This window comes from Hevea brasiliensis, chromosome 16 (genome assembly GCF_030052815.1).
Source record: "Hevea brasiliensis isolate MT/VB/25A 57/8 chromosome 16, ASM3005281v1, whole genome shotgun sequence".
In the NCBI taxonomy this organism is placed as follows: domain Eukaryota; kingdom Viridiplantae; phylum Streptophyta; class Magnoliopsida; order Malpighiales; family Euphorbiaceae; genus Hevea; species Hevea brasiliensis.
This window is the reverse complement of record NC_079508.1, coordinates 41,525,669-41,547,993: the sequence shown is the minus strand read 5'-3', so window position 1 is coordinate 41,547,993 and position 22,325 is coordinate 41,525,669. Positions and strand designations below refer to the sequence as shown.

The 22,325-nt window shown below is 29.8% G+C and overlaps 1 pseudogene; it reads left to right on the top strand.

The window, feature by feature from the left end:
* Positions 1-4,133: 4,133 nt before the first annotated feature.
* LOC110641721 (probable serine/threonine-protein kinase PIX13) lies at positions 4,134-16,865 on the top strand (annotated as a pseudogene).
* Positions 16,866-22,325: the final 5,460 nt, after the last annotated feature.

Here is a 22,325-nt window from a genome sequence, read left to right as displayed (position 1 = left end):
AATCATGTTAAATCATGTGTTGTTCTTCTTCTATCATGTTCTATCTTTGCACTCTAATATTTATGTTTAATGAATGGTTTCCTAGGTCTTTTGCCAAAATTAAAATTTGAAATATAAATCTTATCAAATATAAAAGCTTCAGTTAATGACCTTTCTTTATTGACTATTCCACATCATTCTTTCCTTCAACTTGATGGTACAGAAGTGACAGAATAACTAAAAATGTGATAGCCTTTGACTCTACAAGAAGAGAGAATGTTATTTTTATATGGCTTGAATTTTGAATATGTCTCTATGGACTCCAAATTGTGACTCCACTTGAAAGTTTCATGCTGTAACCTAATTAAAATAAAAAGTGAGATCTATGGTAGAGTTGTGAAATATTTGGAAAACACACTGAGGTTAGGATTTAAAAGTTCTGAGTAATTGTATCTTACTTTTTCATTATAGTAAAAAATCCTATGTTATTCTTCTTCTATTATGTGATTGTGCAATTTGTGTATGCCTTAGATTTGCATGCCTGCTATAATAGAGAAAATGCTTTTTCAATTTTCTCTCCATCTGTTCTCGTCAGAAACACAAATCAATAATAATGCATGTACAGATGGGGATTTCCTGTATTTGGATGGTAAGTCCAATCCAGCCCCAACTTCTATCCCTCCAGTTACACCTCCAATTGTATACTCAATCCTGGACCCAGACTCGCTCCCCATTAGCATCGGCCATCTAATTGATGGTAAGTTCTCCATATTACAAATGGGTATTTTTTTTTTATCCACTTTAATCTTGTATTCCTTTTAATCTCTATTGCCTTTGCTCTCGAGACATTATCCCATCTGGGTTCTTTCTACAAACACTTATTGGATACTAAAAGGCTCTGTTTGTTCAATTTCCTATCTAAGACTCTATGTGTAATATTCTCATTTTAGCTAGTCCGTACAGTTTACTGTTCTGGTGACCAATGTCGGTCCAGACAGCTAGAACGCCCGGAAAAATATTTAAACTAAAGTGAGGAACCAAAATTAACTCAAATATTAATAAGAAAAATTTAGAAAAAAATTTAAAAATAAAATAAAACCAAGTTAAATGAGCCGGTGCCCTAGCGATGGGTAACCTAGTGAGAAGTTACGGTTCTCGCAACTAGGAGCCCTAGACCCGGGAGAAAAATTATAAAATAATTTCTAGGACTCCAGAGCAGGGTCATTGAGGTTCTTATGGCATTAGAATGCCAAGAAAATACTTAGAAAAATTTTTCAATCGGTACAGACAATTTTGGCTCGTTAAGCCAAACGGAGGGCATTTTGGTCATTTCGTCTTCAGAGATGATTTTTGGCCAACTTGTCCAGTTAAATAAATAATTTATATAATATAAAATATGAATAAATATTGTTAAAAATTTAATTGCAATTAAATAGACAAGAAATGAAGAGTAAATGAAGGAAAATGGACTTATGACATCATAATGATGTCATTAAAAATCTCCCAACCAATCTTGTCTTGACACATGGCATAACTTTATATAAAAGAGACTAAATGAGCTGAAAATGAAAAAAAATCAGAACCTCTTTGTTCTTCTTCTCCTTGACGTCAACCATTCCTCCATGGCCACCATGAACATGCTTTTTCAAGCTTGATTTTCCCTAGCTTTTTTCCACCAAAAACCCTAATTGTCAACATAAAAACTTGCTCTTTCATCTTGGTGAAGCTTTTGGGAGCACAAAGAATTAAAAAGAAAGAGTTCTTACAAGCTTTGGATTAGCTCCCTAAGAGGTTAGTGACCTAACTTTAAATTTTACTTTAAATTCATGTTTAAGGACCATGAATAAGTGCACATGACAAAGAAAATTGAGGAAATACTATTGGTATGCTAACCCTAAATTTTGTCAGCCTTGGTTGGGTATAATTATGATGAGTTTTATGGAGTTAAAATGATAGTTTGGCTGCCCTTAATATGCATGAATTGAATGGATTGATGAAATGCAATGATAATACATAATTTGTAATGTTTGAGTTAGGGTTTGGGGTGGAGAAATGGGACTTTGACCATGTGATGACGAAAATAGGTATTAATGGTCAATTAGTGACCATTTAGTTCTATTTAAACCAAAAATAAAGTGTGTTGAGTGATGGGATTTAGGTTTGGTGTGGCTGCCCTAGGTGACCTGTAGAATTGGACATGAGTCCAGCAGGTTTGGGTAGCCATAACTTGAATTGTAGAGGTTCAATTGGTGTAAGGCCAATTGTATATGAAACTAGACACATAATGGCACAACTTTGGTGAAGAAACCATGCCCATAAAACCAAACCAAGTGGACCAAAAGCTTGCCCTAATCCGGGTGACCTGCAGTCTACCTGGGCAAAATGACCAAATAAACAGTATTTGGTCATTTGGCCATAAATCAGTGTAGAAAGGTCCAATTGATGTGAAATTTTACCAGCAACAAGCTGAGATATAGACCAACAACTTTCATGAAGAAACCTAACCCAAATTATGACCAGAACATATTCAAAAGGTGAGTTGCAGTCACTGTTCCTAACACTGTAGATTTGGTCAGTCCAGAAATTCTGGAAAAACTTTCAATCCGGCCAGTTGTGGTTTTTGAGCCATAACTTGAGCTAAAAAACTCCAAATTGAGTGATTCGAAAAAGGAAATACAACTAGAAAAAATAAGGAACAACTTTCATGTTGATCATTTTGCCAAATTCCCACTGTAAAAATGACTAATGGAACAGTAAAGATAAAGCATGAAAACTGAAAATTCTGTCCAATTAACATTAAGCTTAGAAATGGTATTGGCAACCAATACCAACAAATTTAAAATGCAAAATGTGGTATGTTGATGATATTTAAACCAATATACTTATTATCAATGCAAAAGTCAACATTTTAGTTGATCAATGAAATAAATAGTAGCCATAAAATTTCAATTTCAAAGAATTACATAAATTAAAAGTGTTAAATGCCCTAGTAGGCCTAATGTGATTGGTTTGGATAGGTTGACATGCCAATAGGGTTCTGTTAGTAGTACTGCATATGGCTTCATGCCATTCTGTGTTTCATGGCTTTCCATGCCATTCTGTGACATAATAGCCTTTGGCTATGTTATTTGAGTTGATATACTTGGGTTTTAACCCTGATAATTATTACAGCTTATTAGTTGTTCTGTTGCACACCGGGAGATACAATATGACCGATGGTGTGATAGTCCGAGGTACTTAGTACCCAGTGCCAGTTTACCCGTTTATCTAGTCCAGTCGACTAGTATGGGTTACTCGGGCAATGTTAATAAATCTTACCAAATTTAAATCGAATATTACTGCAAATAATATCAGAAATTAAGTCTACTAAAAAAATGTAAACATACATTTTGCATACTTATTTTTATTATTATTTTATTTTATTTTATATTGTTACCACTAAGCAGAATTGCTTAGCATGTCGCTTTTGCCACGCACAAGTACTGGAGACCTAGTTGGGGAGCCCAGCAGACATCAGACAGGGTGAGCCTTCAGAGCTGCATCCGGAGTCCCGAGTCACCTCACACCTACAGTGCATATGGTAGGACATAGGATTTTAGGAGCATTTTGTATTTTGGCATTTTTTATTAGTTTGGATTGTAACTATAAACTCTTATAATTATGTATTAATGTAAATATATGAAATTTCATATTATTGAAATTTTCTGCATAATGTATGTTGATAAATGAAATGTTGAGAAAAATTTTTGAATATTCTTCAAGTGATGAAGTGAACAGAAAAGTTTTGAAAATAGTATTGTGATTTGAGATTGACTTGAAATGTGTATAATGGAGTTTGGATTGGGAAATTATATTGGAAGTGTTTTTAAACAGGTTCAGAAGAACTGTTTTTCCAAATTAGAGCCGGCACTCTGCCGAATTTTCTATAAAATTTGTGAAAAAATTTAGATTTATCAAAATTGTAAATAAATGAATTAAAAAGGGATAAATTGTAAATAGAAACATAAATTGGTGCTCCGGCACACTGAGTGACATAATTTGCTTGGCTACACTATAGACGGATAAGGGGTGTCACACTATGTATTCAATTTCCTATCTCATCAGGGAATACATCTTTTATGGGTAGCAATGTCTCCCACACTAGTTAGCTCTTTATGGAAACCACCAATCTTACAAGACAGTTATCTCAAGTGAGTAGCGTGATTGTTGCTATCTAGTGCAACAATGCCACCGAGGACAATGAATTTTCAACTATAATTTAAGATGAGAATCTTCCTGATGTAGGAACTACATAAAATTCAAAGTTGAGAGCCTTCACCTTTGCACACTTGAAAGCTACAGCCTTTAACTTTAGAAGTGATATGGTGCTAGGAAGAGGAGGTTTTGGCAGTGTTTATAATGACTGGATTAGGGAGAACACTTCTTCAGGTATTAGGAAATGATCCATTACTGTTAAAAGATTGGACGCAAGAAGCAAGCAAGGATTTAGACAATGGAGAGTAAGTTTGTTTTATCAATGACATTGCAAATTGAATGGGTTTGTATGGTAACCATTGCCACACTCGAATACCCTGTTTTAGATTTTCAGTAATCATATGACCAATTTTTCCATATCATGAATAAAATTATTGTGTACTTATTTGGTTATCACTTGTTAATATAGACAGAGGTTGGTTTCTTAGGAAGGCTTTCTCATCCTAACATTGTAAAGCTATTGGGATGTTACAAGGAAAATGAGAATTTCCTTATTGTATATGAACTCATGCAAAGTGGCAACTTGAATTACTATTTGTTTGGAAGTAAGAACTAACAAATATCATTAAATTCTAGAGTTAGTGGCCAAAGTACCAGCATTTCCTACACTTTTTTTTTTTGCCAATAAAGAACCTTATTTTTTGGTTCTCTATGCACTACTTCTTTTGACTTTTATAGAGAGTTTAAATCAGTTACTTTCATGGGAAATAAGGGTTAAGGTTATGATAGGAATGGCTCAAGGTCTGGCTTACTTACATATGATGGAGAAGCCAATAATTTACAGAGATTTCAAGTACTCAAACATATTGCTTGATCTGTAACGCCCTCACTTTAAGTGGTCTGTATATTCTACTGTTCAGAGGACTAATGTCTATTGGGACAGCCATAATGTCTAGAACTACACTTAAACTATAGTGAGGAGATATAAATTGATGGAATAAATTTTAAGAAAATATAAGAAAAATTAAGAGACAATAAAGAAAATGAAATGTAACTAGGTTAAATGAGCTAAGGTTCCGGCGATGGGTGATCATACCGAGAAGCGACTATGAAGACAGTTGCCGACCCCAGACCCCTGAGGAACTCTATGAAATAATTTTTGGGACTTAATTGAAGGTTTACTGAGGTATAAATGATATTAAAAATTTCACAGAAAATTCAAGAAAATTTATTAATCGGTACAGACAAAAATAACCCGACAAGCTTAACGAAGGGCATTTTGGTCATTTCACCCTTAGAGTGAAATTTTGACCTAAATGTCAATTAAAATAAGAGAGATTAAAACACATAAAATAAATTAAATTGTGAATATATGTATAGAAAAGGGGAAAAAGAAAAGAAAAGAAAGAAAATCAAAATATAAATGAATTATGAGGTGAGCATGATGTGTAATGACCTCATTAAAAATTGGTGACCAATGAAAATTCAACAAATACTTATAAGAGATAAGAAAGAAATTTAAATGAGACAAGAATTAATTAAAGTGGTCTTCTTCTCCCTTGTTTCTCTCTTGGCCGATTCACCATGGAAGTCTAACTTCTACCATTTTTGTTTTTTAGAAGCTTGATGTCTCCTCCTTTTCCATCCTAAAACCCTAAGTTTACTTCACTAAAAATTGAGTCTACACCTTGGAGAAGCTAATAGTAGCAAAAAGAAAGGAAGATATTGAAGATTTCTAAGCTTGTAAAATTCTTTGATTAAGGTTACTACCTAATTCCTCTCCTTTCTTTTATTAAACATTGAATTGAGGTTGAGATGAGTGGGAATTGTATGAAATTATAAGAAATTGACATGTATATGAGAGAGGAAAAATTCGGCAGCCTTGGTGACCCTAAGGGTTTGATGAATTCTTGAAAATAAATATGATTAGTGATGTTGATTGATGAAGTTATATATATTAGAAATTGAATTGCATGGAATATGCTTGAGATTGATACTTTGAGTTAGGGTTTTGACCTAACTATTGGGGATTTTATGCTATGTTCAAAATTGACCTTGTTGAGATGAATTTTTGAACAATAGAAGTGCCATGTATGCCAAATTGTAGTTTGGGAGATTAGAGAAAATGAATTGGGAGTGTACTCTTTATGCAGGTTGTGAAACTCTTTGAGTCCAGTGTTGTTTTTGACCTATAACTAGATTTGTGTTGCTCCAATTAGTATGAGACTAATTGGAGATGAAACTAGGGCCAAAATACTCCATTTTTTATGAAGAAATTATGCCCAAATTCTATCCACAAATTGACCTAATTACTGCTTGAATTCGGCTTACCAAATCCTAAACCCAGAAAAATGACCAAATAAACATATTCATTTGGCCATAACTTCCTCTAGAAAGGTCAGAATGACCTGATTTTTATACCATTGGAAAGATTAGATATAGGAGCACAACTCTCATGAAGAACACAGAACCTAGAAATGCCTTTAACTAAACCAAAATGCTAGCATAATTTAGGTCACAAAACTGACTAGAGCCAAACTGCCCAGAATTTTCTGGACATGAACCTACCCGACCAGTTTTGGCTAAAATGCCATAACTTGGTCTACAAAAATCCAAATGCAATGAAACCAGTGGAAAACTTTTCTTGAGATATAAATCTACAATATTAGTTTTTGGACCAAAACTCAGAAACCAAGAGAACTAGGTCAATTGGCTAGGTCAATTGGCTAGGTCAAGTTAGTATACAAATTCTGGAAATCGCCTAAGTTACCACTTCACCCCAGAACAGTTTTTAAGTCATATCTCCCACTAGGAAACTCCAATTGGGATGAGCCATACTTTTCTGGAAACCTAAGAAACAGGGCTTCAATTTTGGTTTTGAAACCTTCCTCAAATTATGAGTGTAAGGACCCTAAAATTTGAGTCAAACCCACTGACCTGAACTGGAATCCTGTTGGCATAGGGTACATGAGTTCAGGCCAATTAATTGGCTGTAATTAATTCTACAAAACTTGAAAAATTGAAATTCAAAATTCTGAGTGATCACAAGACATAGGGTAACAATTTCTATGAAGAACCTTAGGCCTAAAAGTGGCTGCAACATGTCCAATTAATTAGGTAAATTATTACTCCAAAACCTGCCTAGTTATGGAACCAGAATGGGGAAATGAACCAGTTGTGGTTCTTTGGCCATAACTTGAGTTCTAAAACTCCAAATGATATGATTCAAAAGGGAAAATAAAGAATGACATAGAGGAACAACTTCCATGAAGGGAGTGTGGCCAAACAGTGGCCATATATTGATCAAATTGATAGGTAAATATAAGATACCAAAACTGAACCTAAAGAAAGGTTCAAGAAATTGCTTAATATTTGACATGTAAATCACCTACAAGAATTGCTAATGTATAACTTACATGAAAGAGGTATGTGGGACCTACTTTCCCATTACAAATTGACATGAAAATTTCTAATAAGTAATTGATAATTGCTTAATTGCCCAAAGAAAACCTAGGCTTATATATATAGCTTGGATTGATTGGTATACCAATTAAGGACTACAGATAGTAGTACTGCCTACATGAATAATCATTGATTGGCGAAATATGTTTGATATAATTGTTCTACAGGCTTTATGTCTGTCCGTTGGCTAGTGTGCCTAATTTAATTTCTGGCTTAAATGCCTGCTCGCTGGCCTTATGCCTGACATTACAGTTGTATACAAGGTAGACATATGGACGTCTAACTAGTATACTCCCGTGTATCCAGCCTTTATAGTTTGTTATATGTTACTTGGATATTGATATGAATTAATTAAGACTGAATATGGAATAAGTAAACAGAAAAGATTCTACTAACCTTAATTGTTTCCCAAAGTGCAGTAAGTACATAAATGACTTAGAATTATGAAAATTTCACATAAAAATATTGTTTTTAATTATTCAATTTTCTTTATTTTAATTTATACACCACTAAGCAATTCGCTTAGCGCATTGGTTTTCCATCGCCTAGGTACTGGAGACCACTCACAGCCGCAGCAGTAGTGCCCTGACAAAGATTGACCAGATCTGCCAGTGTCTACTAGTCATCTCAACAATATTTATTTTGGTAGGGCCCTTGTATTTAGATTTTGCATTTTGCTCATTGTACATAAGTAAATAGAGTGTAACTCATTTTGGACATTGTAAATTATAATGTAATTATATTTTGGATTGTAAATAAGATTTGTAAATTTTTGTATATGAATTTCCATATGAATGAAATATATTATTTTCTTGAAATTTACATGAGCAATTATGATTGACATGATGTAAATGAATATTAATTATGTTAACAGGTGAATAGTAGAACCCATCAGATGCTAATAAAACAGAGGAGGCTCTGGCTAGGTCTCCACAGAAATAAATTATGTAACAAAAAAAAAATTCACACATGAATAACATGAGTAAATGATGTTTAAAATTTACAATGAATATGACAAGACAAGATAGGGTGCTCCGGCACCAAATGTGGCACACCTTGTTCAGCTACACTGTAGATAGGTAAAGGGCATCATTGAAGGAACGGAAGCGTGAAAAACACAAGTTTATACTATTGAATTCAAAAATTTTCACTTAGGGTCACATGCATCATTCAAGATTTATTTTTATCTATTTGATTTCAATTATAAACAACATATTAAAACTCTTTTAATATGTTTTTGGATCTGTATTTGCCATTTAAGATTTTAAAATTAATCAGATTAATTTTAGAACCCTAAATTAAACAAGAACAAACACGCTAACCTCTTGATACACTGCAGCATATTTGCGCCTTTGAGATTCATCTTCAGGACACCAGATGTTGTCCCTCTAGCTTGTCCACACCAAGAACACCTATGTCAGCCCTTGAATAGCTTCTAAAACTTTTTCTATTATTTTGAAAATCAAGTTCTGCCTTTTAAGAGATTAAAGATGTAAACAAGACACTAGAAACAATTTCTAGTATCTTTAATTCAAGCGATTGTTTGCTAATCTCTTGGAATGAATAAGAGATGAAGAAGAAAAGCAGGGAGAGGGAGCCAAGGGGTGGCGGCACCTTTGGGAGCAGCAGCTTGTTTGTTTTATTTTCTCATAACAACACATATATAGCTAGGTCATCACTTAAATCCTTGTCACATGTCACCCTTTAATTGGTTCTAGGTTTAATTGACCCAATCACATTGTGCCAAGTGTCAAACCTATATTTAATCTTAATTTTAATCATCTTACATGATTAAAAGACATTTGGCAAGCTTATGTGTAATGCCATGTGTCACCATCTCATGGTGCCACATGTCACCCTGTGAAATGACCAAAATGCCCCTGTATCTTAATTTTGAGTTCTTAACCCAAAATAATTATTTCTCTTCTTCTAATCAATTTATATTAAATATAAATTAATTAATTAATCTCTATTAATTAATTTCTCATTAATTAAATTCATATTTAAACACTTTGAATATAAATTTAACTTATACTTTACATCCAATAATCTAGATTTAGTTTTAAGTCATGCTAGGGACTTTGCAATCTAATTGCAAACCAAACCTATTTAATTGATCAATTAAACTTTTTAATCAATTAATTAAATCATATTTAATTAAGTGATAACTTGTGTATGTGTGTGACTTACTAGGCTCATCACTAATTGGCAATGAGATATGATATTAACTCTTAATATCATCAGAACTCTTTCTTACCATAAATGATTTCTCTAAATCATTTTATGCATCTCATAGACTATGGTTAACACCTAGCATAGCATGCCATGGCCACCCAATTAGTAATAAGGTTTACCTTAAATGAACCTATAATCTTATGTTACTATGCACTAGAATCTCTCTGTTACAAAATCTCAACTCAAGCTGGAGTCATGGTTTATGTCAAACTCCATTTACTATGAATATTATGTTCTCTTTTAATTCTAGTTCTTGATTAAAAAGATTTTCTCATCAGAAACTCTTTTCTGATTAAATCTATCTGTCCTGGCCAGGAACTTGAAACATCAAGAACAATTAAATGAACATAGGATTTTATCTCTATTTACTTAGAGGAATAGATTCCATCTTGATAAACACCTACCTCCATATATAACTAGTAGGATCCAACACATGCCCATATACCCATACACAGTACAAGTATGAAAGCAATATCAAACTCAAACTACCTATATACAAGATAACTGTGCTATCTCAAGTCTAAAGATTATATGCACTGATATGATTTATGACAAAACATTGACAAGTGTGAACTCCATGTGCCTGTCATAAGTGTCACTGGTTCAGCCTACCTATCATTTATGAGTGCCTATCATGTTTGTCATATGACATGAGACTCACCATTCCATATTATTTATATCTCATATAAATAACTTGGAAACAAACATGAATACAATCTTTCTGGATAAGTCATGTCCTTATTATGAAGTATCCTCGATTGTGAACCTATTTATGATACTTTGTACTAGAAATACTGTCACTCATATTCTTAACAACTTAAGAATAGAATTTCTAACAAAATATCAATGGACCTTTTCTATTACACATAAATATCTTATGTAAACGAAAAAGTGGAAATGCCTTTTATTAATAAAAACATGTACAAGATACATACTAAATGATATACTCTAGGACATACTACTAATAGTCACATGATCTGATAAAGTTTTGTATGATTTCTAAATAACATTGAGAAAAATTCAAGAACATAATCGATGTTAAAAAATTAAATAATGTAATTTGTTTAAAACTTCATTACTAAAGTTAGTTCTATTGCTGATCATTTTATTTGTGGTAAATGGTATATTAAAAATGATCTTATTATTGGTCTAGTGCACCAAATCTACATGGTTACTTGGTACATTGAGTTTATCAAATAATGCATCTACTTGAGTTGCATTATAACAGGGGGTTATTGGTGGTGAGCTAAAAGTAAAACAAAGGAAAAGGAATTTGAAATAGTTGTTGTTCTTCTCAATTTATGTATAATTTAAGAGTATTGAGAATAATTTAATATAAAAGAAATGTTCTCAAATTCAAATTCTGTTTTATAGTTTTAAGCTATGAATTGTTAGGATGATGCGAATTCAAGTTGGACTCAAATAGTACTATGAATTTGTTGGCTAAATTGTTGGAGTTAATGCAATTTTGAACTAACTATGTCTTTATTTATTTATTTTGTAAATGATTTTAGATTTTTTAGAGTTACTTCCATAATCATGTGATTGTGGGTATAATTTGTTGAGAAATTTTAAAGATCTTTTTATCTATTAGTTAGTGGTGCTAATTTTGAGCAATAAGCACAAGATTTGATACTGTATAAATAAAGTCTTTTTGACCATGAGAGTTTGAACTTTTGATAGCTAAAATAGAATCTATGGCTGATAATAAGGGTTAGAGGAAGACCAAATGTCAGAGATAGTAAAAGGTCTGGTGGGTCACAAATCAAGTCTCCTTCTAACCTATTTGAATATTTGGCCATGGCTCACATCTAATGACTAGACTTGCTCCTCCAAAGTCACCTTGGTCTAGGCAGTCATTCATCTTAAGAAAATAAACTGGGTCTAACTCACCCTCAAAAGTTAGCTCAATGGGAGAGGAGCGCCAGATCCATTTTTTTAAAATGGCATCAAATCCTCCCTAACCAATATTTGGGCCTCTTATAAGTATTTCATGCTCTAAGTGTTCGGTCTTGGACATGAGGAGGGTGTGTGTTAAGATTCCAAATTGGTTTGGGATAGGAGTAATGTGCCCCTTATATGGCCTTAGGCACTTCCTAAGCTACCTTTTAAGAGTGAGTTAGTCCCGACCCATTTTTTTTAAGAGTTTGGGCACGACAATGCTTTGTTTTGAAGAATGAAGGTTGGTGAGTGGTAGGAAGTTTGGGTAGTAAAATGTAATTTTAAGGTATTAAAGGGTATATTTTGTATTTACTTTAATTTATATAATTCTTGGGTGTGATGGCTCAAGTATAATGATGTTTCATGTAATCCTAGGGTGTGATGGCTTAAGCATAGTGTTGTATTCTCTTATCATACCCCATTGTGTTCCTAATGCTCTTTAGGAGAGAGTGACTAGTTGACTATCGTAAAGTGATAGGTATAACTAACCACTAGCATGGTGAGTCTCTGTCCCGCTACTCCTTGTAGCCTTTGATGTTTGGGATAGATACCAAATTAATGTAGAACAAGGAAGAGACAAAGATTAAGAGAAACAAATTCTCAAGATTTAAGAGAAATAAATTCCCCAGAGAATTAATTCTCAAAATCTTTATTTAATTGTCAATAATATCATAATAATAAAAGTTACTGAATAATAGAAAACCTAGACCTATTTATAGAGTTTTGCAACCCTAATTATATTAGAATTAGAAACCCTCATTCAATTCTAATTAGAAATCCTAAACCTCCTATTTTGAATTTAGAATTTTACAAGAATTTATTTCAATTGATATCTTTTTGGTTAATTCTCATATTTGGAATGAAAGAATTTAATTCTTTTTAACTTAAATAAAATTTCATTTTCAAAAAAATAGAAATCAAGAATGATTGTATAAGAATTCAGTGAATTCTTGTTATGGACTCAACATCAGTTATATTTTAATTATTGCTTCCTCGTTGTGTTTTAATTAATATTTCTTATCTAATATAGCTCCTCCTACTGGTTTAGGATTCCTACTACTAGTAGGATTCCAATAAATCTTGTGTAAGCCTCTCTTATAAAAAGGGTCACTTGAATTAATAAAATTAAGAAAAACTATTTTCAATTAAATTCAGATCTAGACTTTCTCTACTCTAATGAGTTAAGGCTAGAGCTCCCTTTGAACAAGCTCATATTTTCAACAATAATAGGTCAAGGAAAGAATTGAGATAAAGCAAAAAATTTTAACTTTTGAATCAAATTTCATTGTTAACAGGGACGAGATCGTGGACATGAGAACATAACAAATTGGCATTAAAACCTAATGTCATGGGTGATTCAAACCCATAAGAAGAACTAAAGATACTTTTCCAAGAAGCACAAGCATTGATCGAAGTTAGAGTAGTTCAAGCAAAATCCAGAATAGAGGCAGGGGTGGTGTAATCAAAGGCAAGATAAGAAACCTAACTGCAGAATTTATCCAGGCAATTACAGGAATTCATTCTTGAAATTAGTAAGAACCAAGGAAGGGAATCAAATAAAGGAATGAATAGTAATAGCAATAACATAAAATTTGGCTATAAGACCAAAGGAAGAACAGATGAATGCCTCGGAACTGGAATGGTGTCACGATATGTTAAGCTGGATTTTCCAACGTGTGATGGAACAAAGGACCTGCTGAGTTGGTTATGCATATGTGAGCATTTGTTCTCCAATCGGTAAACACCTGAGGGGGATAAAGTAGGACTTGCAACATTTTATATGATGGGAGAGGAACAACTCTGGTTCTACAAATTAGTATAAGAAAAACTCAGACTATTGTGGAATGATTCAAAAAATATTGCAATTTGAGATTCAGGCCTCTACTCAGTACCAATCCTTTAGGTAAATTGGTTAATCTAAATCAAACAGGGACGATGGAAGAATACCAATGTCAAATCTAGAGCCATCTAACCCGTGCAACAATAATTTGGTTAGATCAACAAGTTGATTTGTTTACTATAAGCCTAACAGATTCAATTTGGATGGATATAGAGATGCAAAATTCCTCAAGTTTGGTGGCAGCTATGAACCTAGCAAGGGCCTTTAAAAGAAATAGCAGTTGGAGCGAGACTTATGGTGAGAAAATTGGACAAATTCGTGGTTCAATACAAGAACAACACCCACTTCATCAATTCCACCTATATCCAAGGTTACTGCTAATCAGACCATTAGTACATCATAGAATTCTAGTTCAAGAAGTGTTTGGTTTCCCTTTGTTAAGAGATTGAGTCGTGCAGAAATGGCTGAGCATAGAGAAAAGGGACTTTGCTATAATTGTGACGAACCATATTCCTTCATCCATCTATAAAAGAAATTGTTTTAGTTAGAGATAGATGACTCAGAGGAAGACACAGGGAAAAAAGACTATGGATGATTCATAGTCTTATCCTATTGTTGAGCTTGAGGATAAGATCTTTCTCCAAGAGGGGAGTAATGTTATGGATGCAACACTAGTTATATTTTAATTATTATTTCTTTATTAATATTTCCTATGTCGTATAACTCTTGTTGGTTTGAGATTCTTATTATAACTAGTAGGATTCCAATAATCTTGTGTAAACCTCTATTATAAAAGGGTCACTTGAATTAATAAAATTAAGCATAATTATTTTCAATTAAATTGAGATCTAGACTCTCTCTTCTTCTACGAGTCTAAGATTAGAGCTCCCTTTTAATGAGACATTTTCGGCAATAATAGGTCAATGAAAGACTCAAGGTAAAGTAAAAGTTTTAGCTTTTGAATCAAATTTCACTGTAAATAGGCTTGTGATGAGATCCTGCACATGAGAGCATGACAATTATTGTCTTGTAAATGATTTATTCCAAATGAAACCAAACAAACTTAAACTAAAATAGTAATAATAAATTTAATAATAATAAAATTCTTAAATAATAAAACTCTAAATTTTCTAATTCTACAATGACTATAATTCCTATATTTAATGCGCTTCCAATACTGCATTACAAGTGCTCCAACATTTCTAATTTGGTTTATTTATTTATTTATTTGTTCCAAATGAAACCAAACAAACTTAAACTAAAATAGTAATAATAAATTTAATAATAATAAAATTCTTAAATAATAAAACTCTAAATTTTCTAATTCTACAATTACTATAATTCCTATATTTAATGCGCTTCCAATACTGCATTACAAGTGCTCCAACATTTCTAATTTTGTTTATTTATTTATTTATTTGTTTAGGTTTATTTATTTATTTATTTAAGTTAAGTAGAAGTAAGAAGGAATATGTGTAGTGCAAGTTTAGCTCTAGTGGGACAAATGGAGTTGAAGTTTGTTTGGATGGAGTTTTGGTGCCAAATGCAATAAATTCAAGTATCTAGATTTATCATACAAAAGAATGGAGTTTTAAAGAGAATGTAGCTTATAGGATCAATATAGGATGGATGAAATGAAAGAGTGCGACGAGTGTATTATGTGATTGGATGATTCCTAACAAACTGAAATGTAAGCTCTATAGGACTATGGTCAAACCAACTATGTTGTTTGAGAGTAAATGTTGGACTTCCAAGTTACAATATACCCACAAAATGAGTATGGCAAAAATGCATATATTAAGATGGATATTTCATAACACGATAATGAATAAAATTAAGAATGACCACATCCGCCAGATAATGCATATAGCACATATTAGAGATAAGATGAGAAATGATCGTTTAAAATGGTTTGGCCATGTATAATGTAGAGAATCAAATGTGTTAATTCAGAAATGTGATAAATTAATAGGAAAGGAGTGAAAAGGGGAAGTAGAAGGCCTTTACAAGTTTTGGATATTGAGGCGGACCTAGTGTTTAACGAAGGTGAATAGCGAAAAATTATCTATATAGTCAACCCCAATTAGTTTCGGATTAAGGCTTAGTTATTATTGTTGTTGTTGGTTTGTCATGATCTTGTGATTCCTTCTGCTTTGAAATTGGTTACTTATATACTTGTATATAAGGAGATTATTACATTAACAAAAAATAATAAGTTCATTCCATCTTAGAATCTCTTAATATGCTTCTTCTTTATCAGTGTTCTTTTTTCCAACATAAAAAGCATATGCATAACTAAAATTAGTTTTGTTGTTAATGAAGTTGTAGTCACTCCAGAAGGGCAACAAAAAGACTTTTAACTATGAAGACAATGTAATTAAGTGATGTTTTAACGTTTAGTCTCCCTCTAAATGATGCTGTAGTTATTAAATTCTATTTGGTTGAGTTTTGGTTCTTTGCTTGTATTGGTAGATCTTTATTCGTTTGTATTGTTTTCTATTTAGCTATCCTATCGTACTTCTCCCATGTTTAATAAATCAGTTTTCATGTTAAAAGAAAACCACCACCACCACACCACCGTGCCAGCGCGCCCCCGCGGCCCCCCCAACCCTAACTTCATAGTTATCTCCAGTCTTATGATGCAAAGATATCAGATTTTGGCTTGGCAAAGTGGGGACCTACAGCTGGTAATTCATGTGTAACAGGACATGTTATGGGTATAGTTGGTTATACTGCTCCTGAGTATGTTATCACAAGCAATTCTTTGAACCGTCTAAACTCTGTTACATGGTTTGTTGACCGGTTTTTTCTCCAACTTGTGGCCTTAAATTTGGGATTTTTTTTTCAAAAGAAACTTTACCGTGACATTGATATGATGCTGAATGATCAGGAAACTTGTATATAAAGAGCGATGAATATACTTTTAGCGTTGTTTTGGTCGAGATGCTAACAGGCTTGCGGGCTATTGATAAAAAAACGTTCATCTGGGCAACAAAGCCTGGCAGAGTGGGTTAAACCTCTTCTGTCACACAAAAGAAAGTTGAAAAGCAAAATGGACAGCAGATTGGTAGGAAAATACTCTTCCAAAGACGCTGCGCAAATTGCTTTGCTTGCCTGTAAATGTCTTAATGCAGATCCCAAATACTGCACATCAATGAAAGAAGCTGCAGAGACATTGCAACATATTGGAGGGCAATGTGGAATTGAAGCATAAAATTCATATAGATTCATCATTTATGAAGAAGTTTTGATTGTTGTTTGTTGATGTGAAATGATAAATTTATTAAATTTTCATATATTTCTACATGTTAATTTGGATTTAAAAATGCAAAGGTGGTAATAATTATTTTCATTACAATAGCTGAGCTAAATTTGAAATAAAAAAAAATAATAATAAAAATTGCATTAAGAACAATTTATTTTCTCAGTTTTTCGTATGCTACTCATCACCCACCATGGCCTGCCACCCCCTCTAGCACTGCAGTGGCACCACCACCATAAGGCCCCATTTTATGAGACGCCTAGTTGTCATCACCAAAATAAGCATTTGGTCAGATAGGGATTGACAGCAAACGAACCCAAATTAGTAAATTTAGATTTTCACAGCCTCTTTAAATCTTCAAATATTCTGATCAAATTATGAAAAAAGAGTTTGACATGTTAGTATTGGTGAATACTTGTCTTTTTTTCATTTGGGGAAAACTATAATTTCTAAATTTTTGTCAAAATTCATTAAATCTTCAATCTAAAGAACAATTTTTATATTGCTTTCAAGAAAATAATGAAATGATGAAATTATTAAGTGGGTTGGTACATCGAGTTTCTATATATTACCAAATTAATTTCTATATGAAATAACTATTGGAAAAAAAAAATACAATGATTCGGTTTTATTGAGTCCAAAAGCTCAAATTGGCATGATAAAAAAAAATAATTAAAAAAAAACTCAAATTGGCTTCATTTAAATATCACTCAAAGGTTAAAGGGCTTATTTAAAATTTATTTCTTTTTCTTTCGAAATTATTTTTTATTCACTGTTCCTCAACATTAAAAATTATTTTATTTTCATCTTTTAAATTTAATTTATTATAAAAAAATCTTTGAATTTAAATTTCATTTAAAAAAAAATAAACGTTTTCATTTATCACTCTAATCAAATGAAATCACTTTTTTACTTTTCACCTTTTTCTTTTCTCCCTTTTTCAAATGATTAAATTAATTAATCGTTATTTATTAATAAAATTATATTTTTTAGATTTTCTAATAAAATTATTTATTAAATTTATATTTTGTATTTATTATTAATTTATTATAATTAATTTAATTTAAATTTTATTTTTATGTCATTTATAAATAAATTTAATTTTTACATGAAGATGTTAATTTTAATTAGAAAATTAGTTCTAAAATCGTTTGAAAATAAATAAGTTGAATTTATTTTTTTTACTTTTTTTAAAATTAAAGTTTAACAAAAATTATAGAAAATTTAATTTGAAAAATAATATTATTAATAAATTTAATCAACAAAATTTTGTTATGAAAAAAATAATTTTATCAATAAATAATTATAAATTAAATACTGAAAACTATATCAATTGAAACAAAATAAAAATAATCAAATTAAAAAATAAAGTTTCGCATAGTTTCGTATCAACAATATGAATATGTCTTCACCTTTTTTTCTTATTTTTAAAATTATTTTTTTTCATATTATTTACTTTTATTGAAGTGAGTGCAACTTTTGTCTTTATCCCCTACCAATATCTGATCATTCATCCAATCATATACTTTCATATAATTTAGATAATATTGGACGGCTATAAACATTATAAATATTGCATAACAGCGTAAAAATAATGGGAAATGAAAACTAAATAAGTTATTATTATTATTATTTGATTTGAAAATAAATTTCTAATTTTCTAAGGATGGTATTTATTTTAATTTAAAATTTTATATTTTTTTTAAATATTTTAAAAATAGATTTTAATAAAATTAAATAAATAATAATAATAAATTAATAGGAAATCGAAAAATAGATCAATAAATAATTTTATTAATAATTGTAATTAATATAAATTTTAAAAATATATAATTTTATTAATAATTAATTTAACCATAACAAAATAAAAATATAAAAGAGAAGAAGAAAGAAAAAAGATAGGAAATAAGATGAACAATCAACACTTGAAATCATTCAATTTTATGAGTTATTTTTTAAAAATCATTTAATTTTAATTTTTTTTCTTTAAAGCTCATTCAATTTTAATTTGAGAATCATTCAAGTTATTGTGAACACATATCACAGATTTTTGAATTAACATAGACTAATTTTCGCTTATAATCATTCAACTTTACATGTCTTTTAGGCTCTATTACTTAACTTTAATTTTTTTTTTCTTAAAACACAAAATTTCCTCAATTTCAATATTAATAAATACTTATAATTGCATATTTACAGGTTATTGTAAATAAAAATTATTTCTCATTTCACATCTCTCCTAATTTTAACTTTTCTAGTCAAAATTTAATAAATTTCAAATATGCACACTAATAATATATATATATATATATATATATATATATATATATATATATATATATATATATATATATATATATATACTCTTTTTATCTTTATTTTTGTTTTTCATAAAAAAAAATTATCATATATACCAAACATAAATTTTTGTCTAAATATTTTCAAATTTCTAAGTAAAATCTTATATCATAAAAAATTAGCTATCTAAATTAAAAATTTTAAAATTTTGGTAATGAACACTCAAAGGCAAATCTCGCCTACCTTAATTTTATTTTTCTTTTCCTCCATTTGTTTTGTTAAAAATATTTTTTTTAAATTATTTTTCACATTTTTTTAGTATTTAAAGTATTCAATAATATGAATCAATAAAAAATATTTTCTAAGTTAAGGAGAAAATTAAGTTATTTTTTTATTCTATTTATTTCACAGGAAAATAACTTATATGTGAAAAATATTTTTTATAAAAAATATTTTCTTTTAAGTTTGGTTGCAATATCAAACGAATAATATGCATTTATATCATGCATATATAAGTGTTTTCGTATTTTAATAAGATTATCAAAATTTAAAAAATGACTTATTTAAAAAAAATGAAGTATTTTTTCTTAAAAATAATTTATTTTTTCTTTAATTAAAAAAATATTTTTTATTAACAGATTTTTTGAATGTGGACTAAAAAATATGAAAAATGTTTTTAAAGAAAATATTTTCTCCAAAATAAATTGAGTATTGTAAATAAAAGTTTTTTGTGATAAGAATTTCTTTCAATAATCCCTTGCAATTTCATTTTCAATCATTTTTTTTTTTTTACAAACCCTATTTTGCAAGTTCAGGTTGTAGAAAAGCAGTAAGAGCTTATATACATGGTATGGAATGTTCTTCAATTTTTGTAGAAACATGTGCAAATGCTCCAGAAATATACGTGAGATTGACAAAGTCTTCAATTACAGCAAGGTTTGTACAACCCCCTTATTTACTGGCACTATGTTTACTATCACATTACATGGGAAATATAGGTTTTCTATTTCTATATTGAGGAAAACTATTTTTCAAAAACTCAGCCAAAATTTACTTATGAAAACCTATAAGCTTTCTTTGAAATAAATAATTTGTAAGAATAATTTAATTGAATTCTTAAATAATCATGCTTAATTTCTATTTCTTTTAAGATGAAAATTTCTTTGAAATTAAAAAAAAAAATTTAAATTCTTTTATTCTAAACATAAAAATTAATAAAAAAATTAATTAAATTAAATTTTTATAAAATTCTAATTTCTAAATTGAGGGATTAATGCTGAACCAGTCATTTTTGCCGTACTTTTTAAGGCGACTCTCCATCTCTCTCTCACACATACAAGTACAAATATTTTCGAGTACTTGGCTAACGTGTTACATTTGACACGCTCTGGTAGGATCCTCAAATTCCATCACATTAGTCCCCAAAACTGTGTCTGGTTGGCGGAGCCCATAACATATTGATGCTAACATGATTGCAATATCCCATCGAGCATATTTATTTTTTAAAATATTTTATATATTTAATATATAAAAATTTTAATAATAATACTTAAAAACCGTTATTGACGCATGTATTTTTTTTTTTCTCTTACTTTCTTTATTTTTTAATTGGCATATATTAATTAATTTAAAAAATAATAAAAATATTTTACGAATTAACTTATTTAAAAAATTTAAAATTAAAGTATCTGTTTGTATATCTTTTATTAAATATAAAATTATTATAACCATTGCTATTTAAAAATTTATCTATTAATATTTGAAATAAAATTATAATTAATTAAAAATTTTATCATTATAATACTTCATTATATAATTTTAAAAATATAACAAAAATTAATATAAATTATATTATTAAAATAAAATATTAAATAATCTGTGTAACACGGGGTAAACAATTAATTAGGTTGAAAAGCAAGGGAACTTGGGCTATGGACAAGAAACTTTTAATTATTAAAAGATATTCCTTTATAATGATCTAGAATTTTAGAAAAATAGAATTAGTTAGGTTTTATGTATATACACAAATGGATGTGGGAAAAACGCTGTAGTTCTTAAAAATTGGTTCAGTTTGGTTTTTTCATTTTTTTTTATCAAATTAATTGTATTAAATCAAAAAATTAATTTTCTTAAAAATATTAACCAAAACTGAATGAATTAACTAAAAATAGAAAAAAAAAAGAATAAAATTAGTTTAGCTCTTTAGTTATAACCACTAAGTGCTCATCTCTAATATTCATTTTTATGTTGAGAAAAAAAAAAAAGCTACATCTTATTGTGTAATCTATCATTTATTATTCAATTAATTGTGCTTCTATTAAATCCTATAAAAAAAAATACATTTTTAATGCGTCGGATAAATTTCAATAACTGTCTTTAAACTTATGCGATTGTAACATCAAAGTCTTTCAACATAAAAATATAACATAAAACTCTTTCAACTTTAAATTTTGTATGGTAAAATCCTTATGACCTTCAATTATAGATTTTCTAATTAAATGCTGACGTGAACAAATCTAATGTGGCACTTAGTCAACATTTCTCTCATCTCTCATGTCACGTGTAACAAAACAATCTTTCAACTTTACTGGTTATAACATCGTTGTCCTTCAACTTTACTATTTGTAACACTATTATCTTTCAACTTTGTCATTTGTAACACCATTATCTTTTAATTTTATCATTTATAACACCATTATCGTACAACTTTATATCAAAATAACACAATCATTAATGTAACACCATTATGGTTTAAGATCATATTCTCATGATCTCATCAAATATAGATATACCATAGGTAGAATTTTTAATCTTAATTTGTCTATTAATCAATATAAATTTTAATATATTTTTTAAATTTTGTTAATATATTTAATTTTTTATTTTTTTTATTATAATAGCATATTGTTAAAAAAATAAAGAAACTATTATTAATTAGTATTTTTTTAATAATATATTATTTATAACAAAAAATATAAAAAATAAAGATACTAATAAAATTAAAAAAATATTAAAAAATTATATTGCTCAATAGACAAATTAAGATTTAAAATTCTATGGTATATCTATGTTGAATGGAATTATGGGAATATAGTTTTCAAAAAACAATGGTAT